The sequence below is a fragment of the Filicampus tigris genome, chromosome 6 (genome assembly GCF_054856515.1).
Source record: "Filicampus tigris isolate MCC_2025a chromosome 6, RoL_Ftig_1.0, whole genome shotgun sequence".
Lineage (NCBI taxonomy): Eukaryota > Metazoa > Chordata > Actinopteri > Syngnathiformes > Syngnathidae > Filicampus > Filicampus tigris.
The window spans coordinates 25,271,352-25,291,667 of record NC_141222.1 but is presented as its reverse complement, the minus strand read 5'-3'; the positions used below and the strand labels follow the sequence as shown (position 1 = coordinate 25,291,667).

Here is a 20,316-nt window from a genome sequence, read left to right as displayed (position 1 = left end):
GTGGAAGGATTTGTGAACCTTGACCTCAACCCCATCAAACATCTTTGTGATGAACTGGAACAAACACTCGGCCCTCTCTCGGGTTCAATATCAGTGACGGTTCTACAAACGCTCCTCTGGATGAATCTGACAATAGCTTTCAAACTGGACCGAGCTTATTAACCGTTACTGTTTCAATCCAAGAGGTCAATTTTTTTTTTTTTTATCAGTGCAAGAGAAGCACTATTTTTAATTAAAAAAAAAAAAAAGAGTAGTAAATACCACCCTCTATTCTGTTACAAAGACGATAATAGTTTGAAGTTACTTTAAAAAGCGGTTTGGTCACCCAAAAAAAAAATGCTGCGCTATCCGAAGATTTTTATTTTTACGTATGACGATTTGAAATTTGGGTAGATTTTAGCTAGCATCGTGAAAGTTGAATTACAAGATTGGCTTTCGCAGGCCACATCAAATTTCGTGGTGCCCCAAATCTGGCCGCCCAGGCCTGAGTTTGACCCCTCTGCTCGACACCATCAGTGACTCCGCCTTCTCGTTTTCTTTCACACTCCACTTTCCTCAGTCCCACAATCCCGATCCTTTTGCCCGCGTCGTGTACCTCGCGTGAAAACAAGCAAACTGCAAACCGAACCGTCCACGTTGGTCCGGTGCTGCCGGAAGCTCCTCAACAATGATGGCGGCGCAAAATGGACGAATGAGAAGCACACGCGTGATTTTCAATGGCTCCCTCCATTGAGGCCAGTTCAGTAGCTAATGGAGATTAGCACCCCAACAGCTGCTGTCGACTGCGTGCGCGTGCGCGTGCCTGCGCGCGCCCGCTCGTGATGAATCGGGTTTCTCCTCTAAAGTTACATTTGGCCTTTCACGGGTACCAAATCGTTTCAGTCACAGATAATCAACAGTCACATTCATCGGCGTGCGCCGCTGATTGTTCCAGCGCCTTCCAGCTCTGCGCTCTGCCGCGGTGCTTAGCGTAAAAGCATCTGTACATCTCGGACTGTGGGAACTAACTACTCGTCATGGTTGTTTGTGGTCCAGGGGGGGGGGGGGGGGGGGCAAATGATGGTGTCGTCTATACTGTATATATATATATATATATATATATATTTATATATGCTGTAAATGCAGCCGCATATATTTATCTGAAACAATATTGACACGCTCGGATGATTCACATTGCGTGAACGTTGTTGATGTTCTGCGGCTGCTCCGGCGGTCGGCTCCGCTCGACCTGTCATGTCTGAGGTTGTGCGTCTGCCCGCGCCCAGCCGCGTGCGCGCATGTGTGCGCCCGCGTTGCTCAAGGCCAAGACTTGGTATTTTGCTTAGCGTGTGGGCCAAAGGTAAAAATACATCGCCGGCTATACTTCTCTCCGCTCAGCTGTCGCAGACCACCGGCCCCTGCGTGCGCCAGCATACGTTTGCGTAGCGGTGGTTGCGTGCGTCTGAATCGCCGCCGGCGGCACAACGTCCGCGAACCAGTCTTCCTCCACCATCTTAAAGAGGGAAGGTAATCCAAACATTTTTTTTTTTCATGAATGTTTTCGATGCAGGCCCACTAGTTGGAACAAGGCATTCTGATTAATATTGCGTTTGCGAAATAAGAATTAATCCACTCGTTTTGGGCCATCTCCGGGGGCGGCCATTTTGTCACTTCTGTCGACTGAAAATGACATCTCAGTGTTTCCGGGCTCAGGTAACGACCAATCACAGCTCACCTGTTTTCCGAAGCTAAACCATGATGGGTCATTATCTGAGCCCTGAGTAGTTCAGTTGACAGAAATGACAAAATGGCCGCCCCCGGAGATGGCGCACCCCTGAGATGGTTAAAAACAGCTGCTGTTTAACTCTAATTCCACAGACGCAATATTTATTAGAATGCCTTGTTTCAACTAGTGGGCCTGCATACAACATATTCTTGACAAAAATACGTTTGGGTTGACTTCCACTTTAAGCAGCAAAATCTACCCGTTTTTAGCCATCTCAGGGAGTGGCCATTTTGTCACTTCCGCCGACTGAAAATGACATCGCAGGGGTCAAATAACGACCAATCACCGCTCACCTTTTGTTCTGAAGATAAGCTATGAATGGTAGTTACCTGAGCCCCGAGGGTGTGTGATGTCATTTTGAGTCGACAGAAGTGACAAAATGGCCGCCCGCTGAGATGGCTAAAAGCAGGTGGATTTTGCTGCTTAACTCATATTCTACGAACGCAATATTAATCACAATGCCTTGTCTCAACTAGTGGGCCTGCACAGACCATATTCTGGAAAAAAATACGTTTGGGTTGACTTCCTCCTTAACATCGTTGTATTGAGTGGTGGTATTGGCTGTGATAAGTTTGCTAACGTGAGACAGATGATGAAAATACACAGAAAAAGACAACAAGTGAGCTCGTGGACAACGAAAAAAAGTCGTTGCCAAGCCGGCGCCTCGGCGGCCACAGAGCACATTGGTCAGACGTATTGAAGCCATTCCGTGTGCGTTCCAACCGCAAAGCTGAAGTCGATATGAATTCTTTTGTGTGCGTTTTTGCCCTATGCAGCATCTGATTATATTTTTTACAAAACCTAACATGAAACCCTTGAGAATCTCCATGTGGAAGTGGAATCGCGTCAAGTTTTCTATTGAGGTCAGATGGTATGTGCGAAGTCTCTGCTTCTTCCAAGAGTGCTGCTATATATATGAACACTTACTCAACCTGCTATTATGAACATTTTTGTTACAGCTTGAAATTGTACGTGTGTGTCTGTGTTATGCTTTTGACCTTTACTTAGATCACTAGTCGAAGGCTTCGCGTCCTCAGTTTTCCTGTAAATGATATATCCTATTTTTTTTTCTTCTTTTTCTCACTATACTACCGCAGTTTTGACTGCATGGAGCACTATAACGTATTACAAGAGTAAAACTCTCAAAAAGGAATAAAGGAAGGATCACAGTCTTTGCTACATACCCTTAAGATCTCAAATTAAAATTGCTGCGAATGAACAATGAAAAATCTCAGGTAACGACCAATCACGGTTGACCTGTTTTCTGAAGCTGAGCCGTGATTGGTCGTTATCTAAGCCCTGAGCAGTCGTGATGTCATTTTCGGTCGACAGAAATGACAAAATGGCCGCCCCCTGAGATGGCTAAAAACGGGTGCAATAACTCCTATTCCGCAAACGCAATATTAATCAGAATGCTGTGTTTCAACTAGTGGACCTGCATGGAATATATTCTTGAAAAAAATATCTTTGGGTTGATTTCCACTTTAAGTTGAAAAAGTTGGTCACATTGTGGGGTCCTGTTGATAGCAAACGCAAATGACGAACACATTCCGTTCTGCCGATTGCCAATTTGTTCATCTTTAGAATGAAATGTTCTGGTTGGAAATAAAAATCGAACGAATCTGTTCTAGGCTAAAACGGCCACCATTTTCAATCCTGTCTCCACTACATGTAAGCGCAATTTTCGGCCGAAATATTGACCAACAGTCTTAAAACTGTCATACAAGTGAAAAAGCAAGCTAGTAATAATAATCCAAAAAGCCGAAACCAATCCCGAATCCTCTGCTGACATCTCATTTGGCGAATTTATTTCAATGTCGTGATTGCATTTCCGGTCCGAGCCAACACGCAGCGGACACTCTGCAGACGTCACAATTGGGGCCAAAACCCGAACCGCTTGTTCACAGACACATTTACCCCAAACTAGTCAGTTGTGCAATTTCACAATTTCACGCACGCCAAACGACGTTTGTGCGCGAGCAATTAAAATGTCCGTTTCGCATCATTCGAAAAAAACACCTGCGTCCCCGACGCAAACGTTCACCCGATACCGCAGGGCACAGACTGCGTTGGGTTAACGCACATCTGGAGACGCCATGTGGCGGGCAGCAAGCACCCCAGTAACCGTGTCTCTCTGGATTTGCCATGGCACACACACCTACACGCACACGCACGCGCACGCGCCCGTGCCCCTGTATTCTATTGACGAGTGCTGAGAACCGCAGCTGTGACTGTTTGCTCCAAGCGAGAGCTGAGAGACGGAACGAGAAGGTGATTGGGTCCAACAGAGCGAGTTCATTAGATGGACTCTGTAAAACATGATGGCTAAAAGATCGGCGCGTTTTGCCAAGACGATCCGGACAACCGCAGAGCCGCCGCGCAAGTCGGCCGTTTCCGACTCACATACAGACGTGCGTGTGTGCGCGAGCGCAGTCGTGGACTTTATGACCGCCGAAGTGGTTCACTTCGGGCACCTTTTATGACACTCTGCTTTTATTAAAACTGTAAAGTTAAATGCTTGGGGATTGATGAAAGGATGGCGTGGCAGATGAAAAGAGAGCGTTCTCTAATTCCACAAGTCTGCTTTGGTTTTGCTGTGAGTGACTTCAGATTGATGGGATGTTTGGATTTTATTGTGGGTTTGTTGTTTTTGCTTTTTTTTTTTTGTTTTTTTTTTGCGTTTTTCTTTGAAACAAGAGTTGAAACAACAGGTCGGACTGATTCTCATCATCAGTTCTTACCATTCCAAAAACAGTTGGGTTAACAATAAGACAATTTGGGGTCGGAAATGGAACGATCCACTACTTGGGTCAATCTGACCCAACTTTGTGGGTTATTTTGCAGAAAACAACCACCCCCCCCCCAAAAAAAAATTGGTTGTTTCGTACAAAACAACCCCAAAAATTGAGCTGTTTTGTACAAAACAACACAAAAAGGTGGGTCAAATTGACCCATTTTGTGGATCGGACCATTTCAACCTAAAATTGTCTTATTTTTAATCCAACTGTTTTTAGAGTGCAGACTAAGGCCCACACAGATTTTTTTTTTTTTTTTTTTAAATCATCCTACCGGGTGGCACACATGTGGGCACATGAACAGTCAAGGCTGCCACGTTGAAACTAGCACGCCGCCACATTTAAATTGGCCGCGATTGAAGTCGGCTGTGACTACTCCGACAGCAGCGCAACCCTCCCCCGCGCGTATCCGCCGCCCTGCGCTCGCTCGTCTGCGAAATTGCCAACATCGGGTCTGACCCGCCTCTGCGCAAACATGCGTAGCGCGGGATTTAGGCCGGTTATGAAGATAGAGCCCCCCAAATCTCCGTAAAGGAGTTGAGATTTGAGCCCTGAATCGAAGAACTAGCAGGCAGATGTGCTCCCCGCAAGGTCACTGTGCTGCTTTTAGAAGATGCGTTTGTATAATAAAAATTTAAAAAACTCATACTATTCGGAGAATTCAATTCATACTTTTAGCTTGTCACTGATTTTCTCTCCAAATCTCCCATAGCAATTATGATCATTTAGTATTAGCTAAAAATGTATTCAGATGTTAGCACAAATCCAATAAAAAAGGTGATTGCATTTCCAGTTGTAGGCCTTTTAAAAAAAAAAAAAAAAATGTTCATACGAACGATGTTGTTGATGTGAGTAAACGTACATTTTATTCGTTCAACTTAGACTAAAGTTATACTTGACGCCCTTGAAACTGGTACGTCTGCGTTCTCCCCAAAAAACATCACTTTATTCTCAACAATTGTTTTGCCTTTCTTGCAATTGTGGCACACACACTCACTAGCTTCGGATATAAAACTGGAATGGGGATTGATTTAGCGTGATGATGTGACATTTAGGGTCACGCCCAGCGTAAATCCAGTGCAAAGCGCAGCCTAACAGTGTGCACGGGGGGAAGCTTTCTTTCTTTTGCCATTTTCACAGACGCGCCCAGTTAGAAACGGGCGTTTGCGCCGTTGTGGGCGTGAACGCGGTCGATTTGCTTCCTGGCCAGTGGAAGCCACTCGTCTCATTCCCTTTAAACACAACGCAAAAAGAGGCGTGCGGCCTACATGGCGGAAGTATAACGGACTCGCTGGAGTCGACATAAGGAACTGTGGGATCGCCACTTGCGGATGATGTAAGGTTGTCCGATCTGAAGTGGGCATTTGGAAGACTTCCACACCCGATCATGCGTCTGTGTGTGACAGCCGGCGGGGGGATTTTTTTTAAAATATATTTAAGGTGATCATAATTTCTACAATGATTCAGCGGGTTTATGACTGAAATTCGATGACATCCGCCGCGCATATCAGAAGCGCGGAAAATCCAAATTACGTTACGCCACCCGCGCCACAACTTAGACCCGCTCCAAGCCGGTCTGCAGTCGACTTCCCAAATTGTCAGGCGGCGCGGTCTGACAAATTCCCAAACACGATGAACTCGACACGCGCCGACACGAAAATCAAGACAGGCCAGTTTATACACCGAACGCACATGTGCTGTCTCCGAAAATGGAGTGTGTGTGTGTGTGCGTGCGCGTATATGTTTGTGCATGTAATAGCGGTTAATCCTCAGCTAAACTGTGCCATGATGAGGCTTTACCAAGCAGCATTGTTGCTTAGCAGCCTAGTAGCTTGAGCTTTTGTCTTTTGTAAATCCTGATACACACACACATGCACTTGCCACCTCGGTCGAGACGACAAACTCTGCACAACGATTCAAAGGGTGCAAATGTTTGGGAAGAAGTGGCTCTTCCTGGCGTGTCGACAGTTAACTCACACACGGAGGAGGAAAACGAAGAGAACGGGAAATGGTGGCGGGTCAGAGGGAGAGCAATTTTTTTTTTCTTGGTAAATGACGGGTTTTTTTGTTTTTTTTTAATTAAGAGGAAAGCAATCCGGTGCTTTCAGTTGCCACAGTGACGATGACCTCTTGGGTCCAAGAGAGGTGAAAGGTGAAGAATGTTCCAGATCTAAGCCGGAGGTGGCATGTCCAAGGTGGAATGTGTCCTTCTAAACATTTACAATAATGGTGACAAAATGAAACAGCTGTTGGGAACGCATCTGCATTATTTGGCAACCGAAGAGCATTTGACACTAAAGTAATTCAAATATTGGGTGTGATTTTGCTGTTTATTTTTGGGGGGGCTTTGTGCCATTATTAGATATGACAGCCAAAGAAGAGAGCAAGTGGGAGGGGAACATTTTCTTTTTTTTTCATGTGAACGCTGCCTGGTATGCTTTACAAGCATGACTAATTTTGCTCAATGTGATGAATGAAGATACATTGAGCGATTGTTTACGTATGATGCAGTATATAAACATGTCATGGTGGCCACCCGGGGGAATGATGTAAATCCCCCTAAGCGTCTTGGTCTCCTTCCCATTGTGAACAAACACGCACGCACGCACGCACGCACACACTTGCAGCAACTCACCACTTCAGCATTCAGCCCCCCGATTTCCTGCCCCCTCCCGCTTCTTTGAATGCACTTTAACAGATATAAAAATCCTCATGCACACGCTCACATAAAAACGAAATCTCCCTTTTCACATCTTCCCGGCAGATGCTTTCCAACAGTCCACGCGGCATTCGGACTCACGGGAAGCGTCCAACTGAACTGGGAAAATACTTTTATTTGTTCTTTTTTTTTTTTTTTTTTTTAAATTTAGGTATTTCCATGTGATGTGTTCTCACACGAGGAATCACCTCGAGTGCAAACAAGCGCTTACAACAGCATGAAGGTGCTGAATGTCAGTGAGTCATTCATTTGCCTTTGCATGAGTAACATGATTGACGTCTGAATTGCTCAAGGCCACTCATTCCTAAGTAGTGATTTTTTTTTTTTTTTTTTTTTTTTTTTTTTTTACCATTCATATCCCGACACAATGCTGCAATTCATTCTCAAGGGATTCGGAGAGGCCTTTGCCAAAGCCAGAGTGGCATTATTGACATGGCACCTGTACAAAAAGATGAGGTTATGCACACAAAATGTAAACGTGAACTGAAACGCCCTGCTTGAATTTGATCACAGCCAGAACAAATTTGTTTCCGGATGAGCCGAAAGAAGCGCAGTCGGATAGGATGGGCCGCCAGCTGCCGTTGATTCATTTTAAAATAGATTTTCCCAGGCAGGTTGCATGCGTTAAATACCGATGGCAACAATGAAATATAGCGGCAGTGACAATTTTACATTTAACAAACTTTACAAAGTATTTGTATGCTATCTAAAAATTAGTAGTAGTAGTATTTAGTAGTGTGTGCGCCGTTGGTCGCTTCATTAAGTGCCGCCCAGCAAAATTACGGGAGTCTAATGAGACTTTGAATGCGTCTTGCAATGAGATACTCCGAAGAGGTATAAAATGCTTGACGTATTTCTCCCGTGGGAAATAATGGAAAGGGGGAAAAAAATCAGGTCCAGAGCTTTACCATCGCATCGTAACATTTTAACATTCTTAGCTGCCAAGTGTACATGTAACTGCTGTTAAAAATGAAATATGTGTACATTCTGTTCTTTGTTTACAGTCTTGCATTTTACATTTTTAACGCCAAGATTAGAGATGTGTTTGCTGTCTTAAATGGTGTGGGGCGGGGGTGGGGGGGTGGGGTGGGGAGTGGCGGGGGACAACGAAGTGATGACAGAAGTCTTTTGTACGTTGTGAGTGAGCTGTGAACAGGACATGCAGAGAAAGTAACGAAAGAAGACGAGGAGGAGGTGAAGGAGGTGGCTTTATCAACCATCACTGCCGATGGCAGGTAGTCTGAAGCCTGGAGCCTGCATGTCTGTCATACACAATTATTCAGATGTGTGTGTGTGTGTGTGTAACTTGAGCATGCATGATATGCAGCGCTACATACGCAACGCCAGCAACAACTCAAGTTGTGCGCGTGCCCGTACGAACGAGTACTTTTTTTGGAGGTTGACAGAAAATCAACCTCACTGGCGAGTTATCAGCGTTCCCTGCGTGCGCTGGCTCCGCCCACCAAGCGCGTAAATCATTTTTCCCGTTCCATGCCGCCTACCAGTTTGCCACTTAGCGCTCTGTGCTTAAGCTCGTCTTCCTCCGGCCGGCTTCCCTCCGCGGGCCGTCGGCAGGTACGGATCCGAGCGCGGCGTGTCGATGGATGCGCGGGGCCCGCTCGATGAGTTATGCCAGGGATTATGGAGTAATCAGGACAATTTATCATGCGCGGCTCCTCCGCTCGGCCAAATCGCATCCACTCAGCGGTATTGACCTGGGCGTTATAGCTCTCGTGCGCTAATAAAGTGTCGAGATTGTCTTTTAAATGACCAAATAATCATTGCGTAATTAGTCATTGGAGAGGCACTTAGGCCTTATCGCAGGAGTCGGTAATATTTCATCAGATGCGAACCCAACTCAAAGCCATTCTGATTCTTAATCACAGAAGCCGTCACGCATAGCGATCCCGGCAGGATTTCCGCAAAATGCCCCGTAAGCGTACATGAGGACTTTATCCGCCCCGCGCCTTTTTACACCGAACTCTCTGAAGCGGAATATATACCGCAAATACGCTGTATCACTTCCAGTTCCTGGTGTGATGGATCAAATATTTTTGGACTTGCTTGCTTTCAACACGCGCTGAGGCTCGGTGTAGTGTTTCCCAGCCTGAGCCACATAATTTACATTTGAAAAATTTCGCCGCACACCACCAAAGAAAAAAAAAAAAAATCAGGAGGCTCCAAAAACGACATGCGTGTTCAACCATTAACATTGCATCATCAAAAACAGCAAGTCATTTTTAGCACTTTAAATCAGTTAATAAGTTGTAAAAAAAATTAATAAAAATAAATAACACCCGCGCGTGTGGAATGATACGGAGCCCCTAAGGTGACATGAAAAAAAAAACGTTTTTTGCGAGGGAACGCATTTTTTTAAAATGCGTGTTTATGTACTTCCGGGTCAGTTTAGCAGCTAGCCTAGCCTAGCCACTATTGCGCTTCTGTTTGAGAGACGACAGTAGGTCAGAGACGGAGAAACCGTGCTTGATATCAAAAACTGATTTTAGGTCTTTGGGTGTCTTTACAAGCGAATTTCAAAGCAATTGCATAAAATCCACCCACAGCTGAAAACGCTCCCTTTGTTGCTTTTGTTTACCCGGAAAATGACAGCACAGTTGCTCAGGGCTCAGGCCAATCACGGCTCGCCTGTTTTCCGAAGCTGAGCCGTGATTGGTCCTTATCTGAGCCCAGAGCAACTGCGATGTCATTTTCAGTCGACAGAAGTGACAAAATGGCCGCCCCCTGAGATGGCTAAAAACAGGTGGATTTTTCTGCTTCACTCATATTTCATATTAATCATATTGCCTCGTTTCAACTAGTAGGCCTGCATTGAACATATTCTTGAAAAAAAAAAAAATATTTGGGTTGACTTCTCTTTAAAGACTCTAAATTTACCTGACAGCAGCATCGAAAAACATCCCGAAAAAATGTGTGGCAGGGGCGAAATAGGGGCGGTCACCGTGCGAGGGGAATGCTTGCGTTGATGTCAATCAGTCAGCAGACCTAACATGGCCGTCTCTCCCCGCCTGCGGGTGCCGGCCTCCTCCCTCTCCTCTAATCCTCCATCTTGGCTACATGTCAAGCAGCCTTGTCCAATTGCACAATATCCCGCCTCCAGGGCAGGCAACTGCATCGCCTCTCTGGCTCCATTAGTGCCACTCCACAGGCATAGTCGGCATTCTCCAGCGGGACCGTCATCGCCGGCCATTGCCCCCCCCCCCCGTCACTCTCAAAAAGATCCCTCATTCTCCTTCTTGGTCACTCGTATCTTCTTCCTCTCCATCGCTCTCCTTCATCCCTCCATCTTCTTTCTCTCCCCCTCCATCCCATGCGTTGGTTTGGAGAGGCTTACGCAAGACCCTCATGCATGGGAACAATGCAAAAGAGGAAACTGGAAGCTGACCGGTGATCCCTCCCTGCGATGTTGCTCACAAGTTTCAAGTCTCTGGCATTCTTTGGGCCCTAAAGCCGAGTGTGTTTTGAATTGACCGCGGCGACTTAGCCTCATTAAAACGCATCACGAGGCCGGGCTTGAGAGCTGCAGCGCGTCGCCCGCTGTCAGAATGGGATGCTTTTGAATAGCAACGAGACGATCGGTGCCGCGAGAAGAACAGCGCAAAAGCGTAGCGGCGTTAGCTAGCGTCCCCTCGAAAAACAATTGGGTCAAAAATTACCCAATTTGGGTCGGATGATTTTATTTATTTTTTTGTACAAGACAACTCATTTTATGGGAAAGCTGGGTCAAATTGACCCATGTCGTGGATCAGTCCATTTTTAACCCAAATGTGGTTATTTTTAACCCAACCGTTTAGAGTGTCTAATGACAGCTTCCGCCTCAGAGGCGTTCTCATCCCATAACTCTTCGCTGTCATTTTGACGGGAACACTAAAGTGCACCGCAAAACCCACCAAGCACGCCTCCCCAATTCAACGGCTTGCTCTTATAGGACATTGACCTCCCTGCGAGCGCCTGGCACAAAAGTACACGCACTTCAGCACATGCCAACGAGATTGGGTAATGTCGAATAAAACAGATGCTATCTCAACGAGTGATCCAATAAACTATGCGAGACAAGTTAGGACGCTGATCATTTATTGCCTTCTCCCTCTATCACCACCGTGTTTGTTTACTTGTTTCTATAGTAATCTATTCGGCAATAATAGCTGCGAATTTTGGGAAAAATTCCTCACGGTACAAAATACCACAGCAATGAAGTTAGAGAATTTCTTATTTAAAGGTGGAAGTCAACCCAAATATTTTTTTTTCTCAAGAATATGCAAGCCCACTTGTTGAAACAAGGCATTCTGATAAATATTGCCTTTGTGAAATAAGAGTTAATCCACCCGTTTTTAGCTATCTCTGAGGGCGGCCATTTTGTCACTTCTGTCGACTAAAAATGACATCACAACTGGTCAGGTAACGACTAATCGCGGCTGACCTGTTTTCTGAAGCTGAGCCCTGAGTAGTTGTGATGTCATTTTCAGTCGACAGAAGTGACAAAATGGCCGCCCCCGGAGATAGCTAAAAACGGGCGGATTAACTCTTATTCCACAAACGCAATATTTATCAGAATGCCTTGTGGGATAGCATAGAACATATTGTTGAAAAAATATGTTTGGGTTGATTTCCATTTTAATGAATTAATTTGATAAGAACAGAATAATGAGAAAGACAACCGTCATTTTTTTTGGGGTGGGGGAATAAAGTCGTGATATTGCAAGATTTTTTTTTTTTTAATTATTATAATATCTTACTAGAATAAATTCACTGCATTGTGAGGAATAGTTGTAAATTTTCCGGAACCAATTCCAACGAGTACATTAATCAGAATAAAGTCCAAAACAAACATATGCGTTAAAATAAAGACTACCGAAAACTGTAACCCTAATCCTAGCGTCGAAGCCGCGTCTTGCGCTTGCTGAACCATTTAGTAGCACTCAATAGTTTTTAAAGAAAAGTCCAAACCAAGTATTCCCTTGAACCCGCTTGGCCTTTGAAACATTTCACACACGCACTCACACACCACGCCACAGCGGACTTCAGTCATTCTCCCGCCCTTGTTTTAACGAGGGACTTCTTCAACTTTATGACTTTCAGCGCGATGGAAATACAAAGACGGATCTTCGTCCTTCGGGGAAATTCAATTATGGACAATTGGCAGGCGTGTAGAGACACAAGGGAGGGGGGAGAACGGAGGAAGGAAGGGAAAGCGGGGAGAAACAGGAGGTGTGTGTGTGTGTGTGTGTGTGTTGCACGTCTGCGTGTTATGTTCAGGTCCCTTCCTGTTCCTGGGTCAGATGCTGCGGCCTGCGTCCTGACAGCTCATTGGCAGACTCTCTTATTAGCACACAAAGAGGAATTCCAACCATCCCTTCCTCGGAGCCGGGGATAAATAAACGATGAATCCAATTTTTTTGTCATCATTAAAGCTGTCAAACAAGTGGCTGTAACCTTTGCCCTCCATCGCTCTTACTTCTCAGCTGTAGAAATACTTTTGGTCGCTTGTAATTATTAGTCGTTTATATTGTAACTTGGACTGCCTGATCTGGTTTTGGCGCAGCGACAGCAGAAAAAAGTGATAGCAATGATGTGTTTATGCGTTGCTCTTTGGCTCCGCCTTCATTTGCCTCTTTGTTTGGTTCATTCTCCTTTCCATTATCCTTCGGTGTGCTGTAATTGAGTGCATTGCCGACTTTGACGAGGCAAAAAGGTAAACGACGGATGGTTCAATGCAGCGAGGAGGGTGGGCTCTTCCGGTGCGACTGAAGTCAGCAGTGGGATTTAGACACCTGCGGCTCCAAAAAAAATAGGCACGTTTTACCGTAATGTGCTTGAAAAAGAGACAGCGCGATGATGTCAGCCCGTTTTACAAGTCTCATAATTGTAGTGTAAGCAAGAGCCCTTAGCAAGTGGGTTACTGTCAATGTGTGAGTGTGTGTGTGTCCAGTAGTTAGCAGAATGACATTTTCCGAGATGCCATAGTGACCGGCAAAGGTAACATTTGTTCATGTTGTCAAATCAATATATTGATCTGTGAAGGAAGCCAATCATAAATTGCGGGGTTTTTTTTGTTTTTTGCTCTTTTTTTTCCCGAGGTGATTGTTCACCTGCCCAAAGTTCCTTTCTATGAATCCAAACCACATTGGCGTGCTCAGAAACGTTCATTGCTTGGCTTTGTTTGCACAATTTCCCCACCCAATAGTGAAACTTTATCGCCATATCCAATCCATCTGTGTTTGAAAGCTGTCTTCACTGAAATATTCACAGCATAAAAACACATGAGAAAGAGAAAAAAAAAAAAAAAAAGTGGCTCTTTTTTGACAAAGCGGCACATATGTTTCACATTCGCCGCCTCGTACAATTACTTTCTCAGCATCGGCGGCTTTACATACACGTTTCGTCGGCTGTTTTGAATAGGTGAGCAAATGATAACAGTTGGGAAGAATAAAGCAATTTCAGTCTGGGCAACACATTTTTACCATTTTTTTTTTAATGAAAGATGCAAGTGAACTTTTCTAGAGGAATTTTTTTTGCACTAATTCTGAATCTGCCCTCTAATCACATCATCATATAATATCATGTCATGTAAGCACATCAGGCAGGTTTTCATAATAATAATAATAATAATAATAACAATATAGTTAAATATTTAGTATTATATATGAATTGCGTTTCAGCAAAATGTATTTGGTTTTTTTTCTGGAATATTGTGGCTATAAAGAACAATGTATACAATCCATGTTGCGCAAGCTTAGTTCAAACTTAAAAACTCAAAAATGTATCTCAAAACCTAATGTGCTCCCACTTTAATCTGTACCTATACAGACCAACATTATTTTTATACCACTGAAAAAAACGGCGTGTTGAATTTACTCCATTTTATTTCAGAAAGTGATTGCACAAAATAAAATCCTCTAGATCCAGGTATTTTTTTTTTTTAGTAGAAGTATAGTCTACTTCCAAAAAGTAGCTGGATCCAGAGGATTTTATTTCAGGCAAACATTTGATGTAAATTCAACAAAAACTTTTTTTCAGTGTACCCTGGCATCATTTTTGAGTTAAACAGGAAATTTGTTCAGCGGATATCTTTTGGAGTCAACGCAACCTTTCCTTTTGATTAAACATTGAACACACCTATATTAACTCTGCCAGACATTTTCAGACCCTCATTTACCCTAACGTTTGAAAAAATATATATAAATAAGTTCCTGCGATTGAATGGTCGGACTGTGAAAAGACGAGTAAATTCGTCAATGGCAGTGCATGAGTTAAGAAAGAATATGAAAGATGTTTGACATGGAATTTATTGTCAAAATGTACAACTGCAAGGAAATAGCGCATTCATTAGTCTTGCTGTACATTTTCTCTAGAATTTCAGTCATAATATAGAAACATTAGGAATATCCCAGATGTTGTGGGTTCAAATCGGGGCGCCGGCATTCCTGTGTGGAGTTTGCATGTTCTCCCGTAGCTTGTGTGGGTTTTCTCCAGGTACTCGGGTTTCCGTCTACATTCCAAAAACGTGCATGTCTGATTCACTGAAGACTCTAAATTGTCCCAGCAGCTGATTTTGTGCCAGAGGCGGGACACACCCTGGACTGGTCCGCAGCTACTCGAAGGCACATACTGTGGACAAAGAATCCTTCACGCTCACACCTACGGACAATTTAGAATCTTGAGATAAGCTAACATGGATGTTTTTGAAATGTGGAAGGAAGCAGGAATACAAAGCAAGAAAATATTTAAATCTAAAAAAATATAAAGGCAAGTAAATGTAAATAAGTTCCTTTCGGACCAAACTACATTTATAAAATTAGTTATAATTTATTTATTTATTTTTTGAAAAGGTTCAAATGCATAACTTCAAGTATGATTTCCTTGTGTAAACAAACATATTGCGTTGGATATATCAATAAATGGTTTTTAGGATTATGCCAATTTTGTAATAATGGAGTGTAATGATCGTAATTGTAATCGAGTTTCGATTAATCGCACAGCCCTAACGTGACTTACCTTAAACTTGTGATCACCTGTGAATTTAATAAACATATATTTGAATTGAATTGAATCAATTTGAACTGACGTTCTTCAAATTGCCAGAAAATCATACTCTTGGTTGCATTCTTGTGTTGTGAGAACTGACTCGAACACGATGAAAATGGGGGAGAGGGTGAAGGTTGAGGGTGTTGGTGGGGGCGATTGACTTGAGGGGAGGGGAAAGCGTTATTAACCACTTTACGGCCTGACAGCCTGCATGTACAGACAAAACCCATATATAGGTAATAGCTGTGTCTCTTAGTATGTGTGTGGGTGTGTGTGTGTGGGTGTGTGCGCGTGCGTGTGTGTAGAGGTTCATAAGTCGTGATGTCACCGTGACAAGGCTCATTTCAACTGAATGCCTATGTTGCCGGTGTGTAGCCTACGTTGTGTGCGTGTTTATGTGTCGCTTCCAAAAGCATCTTTTAGGGCACGTCTCAAAATGTCTTTGTGCTCCCATCAACTCCTGCTTCGCTTCCCCCAGTCATCACTGACCCACAATCATCTCATTGGGGAGATAGAGGCCATCAGACTGGCTTGGCTGCCTCCACTTTCTTTCTTTCCGGCTCGAACCTTAACCATCTCTCCTGATGTCCTTTTACTCGCATTTAAACGACAACGTTGTTGAGCTCTTCTGACAAGCTGCTCCTTCCCCGCCTTCCCACAGGTGACGCGTTGTTAGGTGATGACGGCTGCTAGTCAAGCAGAATGGATGCTTCTAATTGAAGTGGGGGGCGGGGGGGGGGGGGGTGGCAGAACAGCCGTTTCCATGGTAGCAATTAAGCGCTGTGAGGTTTCTTCAGGTCAAGCTTATTTAGCATGCAAAGATGAAAGACGGACGGATGAGCATGACTGGACCAGACCATTACTATGTGTGTGTTTGAAAGTGAATGTGTTCATCTTTTTTCAACAACAGCGTACAACAGAAGTTTTGAGGCTAGTTGTATTTCTACTCCAATTAGTAATTCCCTTATACATTGCAATGGAGAGCTGAGGAATTTTCTTCCTATGTCGCTAAGTAGTGATTATTAATTGTTGTCGCCCGATTTTTCCAATTGTTTCACATTCCTGACACGCTTTTATTGAAGTTAATCAACCACATCATATCATAGCAATCCTCACATACCAAGTAAATTTGCTAAGGATAAGAATGACGTCTCCAAAATTATTTCCATAAAGTCGGAATTGGAATAGCATTCTCAGTAAGATGAATAAATTATAGTGAGGCGAAAATTCCCGATTTTTTGTCACCTTTTCGGTAAAAGCAACTGCGCATTTTTGGGGGGAACATTTCCATTAGGAAAAAGTTCTAAAATCATTTTGTGCGTAAAGTGTTTTTTCGAGGTAGCACGGCAGCTGAGGTTCGAGGATCGAACGTGAACTCCGGCATTCCTGCTTGGTGTACCTGGGTTGTGTGTGTACCTGTACCTGTACTGGGAGAGGCTCTAGCTCGCCCGCAACCTTCGTGAGGATAAGCCTTCTAGAAAACGGATGAATGGATGACTTGCGTTTCTCCAAGTATGTGTGGTCGAACACAGTTATTCGTTGGGTGCTGATACACCTCATACATAAAATTAATAATTGCCACAGAAGCGTGAAAATAATTTAACCACTGTTATGATGAAAAACAATAACAAATGACAATAGTCGAGTTGCGGAAACGTGTCATGTCGTCCATTCTTAATTATTCTTGATTGTCATTCAAGTTTTTAAAAGAAGGATGATTAAAACCTCTATTTTCACGGCCGGTGCAAACGCCGTGCAATGTGCGGTGTAAATCTGCGCAGGGGCAGACTAGACTGAGTTTCGATATTTTGCCACTCATCTTGTTGCCGTTAAAAACAGACGCCGTTTTGCGCCGTGATGGGTGTGAACACAGTTGACTTGATAAGCGGCTACTCTCATGTCACAAATTATCCGACCTTAGATTCCCCCCCCCCCCCCCCCCCTTAAAATTCGTATCAAAATCCATACAACCCCGGAGCTTTGGAGTTGCTAGATTCCACTGCGTGACTAAATTCCTCCAGCTCACATCCTTCTGCTTTCTCTTCCTGGGCGCCAACAGCTCAATAGTCACTGCAAGAGGAGGCGTTCAGCTCTGTTCTTCACAGCTCAATGATAGAAAGCCCGCTGTGTGCATGTGTGTGCGTGTTTACGCTGATTGATATGTATTACCGAAGTAAGGCGAGCCGCCATTAAAAGCTTGGAAAGTGTTGGGCAGCTTCGAGCTGTGACTATTAGGCTGAAAGTTTCCGGTGTTGGCAAAACACGAGGGAGTGGCGAGGCAGATGTGAGTGAGAAGTGTGTGTGTGTGTGTGTGAGGACTAACAGTAGCAGGTGGTAAGTTTTATTCACCCTACTGGCCCACACTCAGGCTCTCATGTGGGGGCGGGGGGATTGTGGAGCCTTCTGAAGCTCAGCTGTTCTTGTGTTGTAACCGCACGTGCGAGCAGCACCGGGACACCTTTTAGAAAGAAGTACATAATACACTTTAAAATTAGATTCAAACGTGCTCTTAAATACCTCATCCACATTATATGCTCGATTTCGATTGCAGCCACCGTTTTAAACCGAGTTCAGTGATTCTCCGCTGTAGTCTTAGCGTGTTAGGATTTGCAAAATGATATGTGTGAAATCCTACAAGTCCATATTTTTAAGGTGAGACAGTTGGGGGGGGGGGACATGAGTCACCCATCAGCAGCTTGTGAGGAGATACAGGTTGTGGGCTACCAGTTCAGATAAAACTACTGCGGTTACCAGCGGGGCAGTTTCATCGCCGTTGGCTTAAAAATTTCCACTGGAAAAGAAGAGCAAAGAACAAAAGAGCTATTCAAGATAGCGGTGTGCGTTTTCATCTTTTGGCATATTGGCAACCAGCCATTGTGATTTGCCCGTAATGGACAGAACGGATCGAGATCTTTCGAGTTTTGAGGTTTTTCTAAATCAGGGGCGTCAAACTCATTTTTTGTCGGGGGCCACATCATAATTACGGTGTCGCTTGGAGGGCCGTTTGTGAACCCATATAAATGTACGGCCGCCTTATATGATCGCATACGGAGGGCCGATTGTGAACTTATAGAAATGTACGGCCGCCTTATATGATCGCATACGGAGGGCCGATTGTGAACCCCCGTACGGCCGCCTTATACATATACACAATAAATTATAGATGATAGCTAGTTTTGAAATTAGAAGCCGGTAAGTAATCGTTTGAGTATTTTTCAATTTATTTTCAAGGGGAGCATTTGGAACAAAGAACACATTGCGGTGGGTCGTATCTCGGTGTTGTTAAAAGTGAAAACAATTAGCAAGAAACGTGAAGTTGCCGCGCATGATTTGCCTTTCCCGGCAGGGGCGGAGCTATGGGTGGGCCTGGGTGTGCACCCAGACTGACAGACTGCCCACCCAGTTGAGATTCATGAAAGAATATATACTTTAAAAATTTTTAGTAAATTATTTTTGAATTTTTCCTGGCCCACCCATTAGCCACGTTCTGCTTCGCGGGCTGCGTAAAATGAGTTAGCGGGACGGATCGAGCCCCCCCTGGCCTTGAGTTTGACACCTGTGTTCTAAATGATCACCTAAGACCTCACCAAGTTGACCAAAGCTAATTGCTAGTCTGCTCACGCGTCCACCAAGCCAAAGTTAGATGATGTCCCCAACCTGGCGTCAGCTTTGCCGAGCCCGACGTAAATTCGAGTCGCACACTCCAGCAAAGACAAAAGATGGCCAAAGTGGCTGTCAGAGAAAAGAAAGATGACAGTGGAAAAAAAACAGAAAAGAGAGAGTGTTTGTTATTAAATTCTCTTCCTGGGGTCAGCGACACTGAGGCTTTTAGTGGCTGCTGGGAGCACTCTCCTGTAACACCCTGTCTAATTGGTTAACGACATTTGTCATAACATGGCGCCGCCATCCTTCATCCCTCGCGTCATGTTGTCTGCCTCCCTCCATTTCCCCGAGAGAAAGCCGTATGTCGTTGCTCTCTACTCCATTCTTCTTCCTTCACCTTCACCCTGTCTTTTGCTTGGGATGAGTATTGATTGAGGCAAGGGAAAACTATCTATTTGCCTCTGTGTTTGTCCCTTTGAGGGATCAATACGTTTGTGATAGTTGAAAGTCTCCCCGCGTTCGGGTTTTGATGAATATCCCAAACACTTTCATGCCGCCGCCATCCTTCATCCATGTCGAGGGCCTCCATCAAGAAAGCAAAACGTTCATTGGGCGTTGGTTCGCCGTTGGTTTGATTGTGGGCGGGATTTTGCACAAAACATAAAACCGAGGCGTGTTCCGTTGAAGATTTGGCGCAGATTTGGAAGTTAGTTTGTGCAGTATTCCTTCATTTTTCAGTGACTAAGAGTCTTAATGGCCAGGTGTATGACGATGTTCTAAATGTCAACGTTTTTAACATTTTTAAATTCTAAAATTGTCATTCAAATGTAAAAATAACTTGAAGGGAGCATATTGTACCACTTTTTCCACAATTTCGCAATCCCCCATCAATCAAGAATTTTACAACACATGTTTCATTTTCAGCAAATAAACACTGTGAAGTGTTCAAAAATCAAATCATGTAACACAAATAAAGAAGTCAGTAATTATCTCAAAATATCGCAAAACAATCGCTCATCACCTTGTCGTTTTCGTAGATATCCGTATCGGTATAAAGCTAATGATTCCCTTTTGCTAATTACATACTCATTTTGATAATGCTAAGTCATCATGGGCTAAAATTAGCCAGGATTTTCAACAATCACCATGAACTCTAGCTTAGCAACTGTTGCTATGCTAGAGTTCATGACCTCAAAAATACCATCCTTTGCTTGGTCTATCGCCATTCCTTCGAGTAGCACAATGCGTAATAATCACAGTTACACTCCAGCACGCTGCAGCCGCACGGCTAACCGCCGTTCCTACATGGCAGCCATGTTGACAGGGGTGACTTTCCCATTGCAGGCAGAAACATATTGGGTCACTGTGACTCAATTCGCTATGGTGGATCA

The 20,316-nt window shown here is 44.1% G+C and overlaps 1 protein-coding gene across 7 annotated transcripts in view; it reads left to right on the top strand.

The window, feature by feature from the left end:
* slit2 (slit homolog 2 (Drosophila)) overlaps positions 1–20,316 on the top strand; it is a 101,680-nt gene that overhangs the window by 14,222 nt on the left and 67,142 nt on the right. The window lies entirely within an intron of this gene.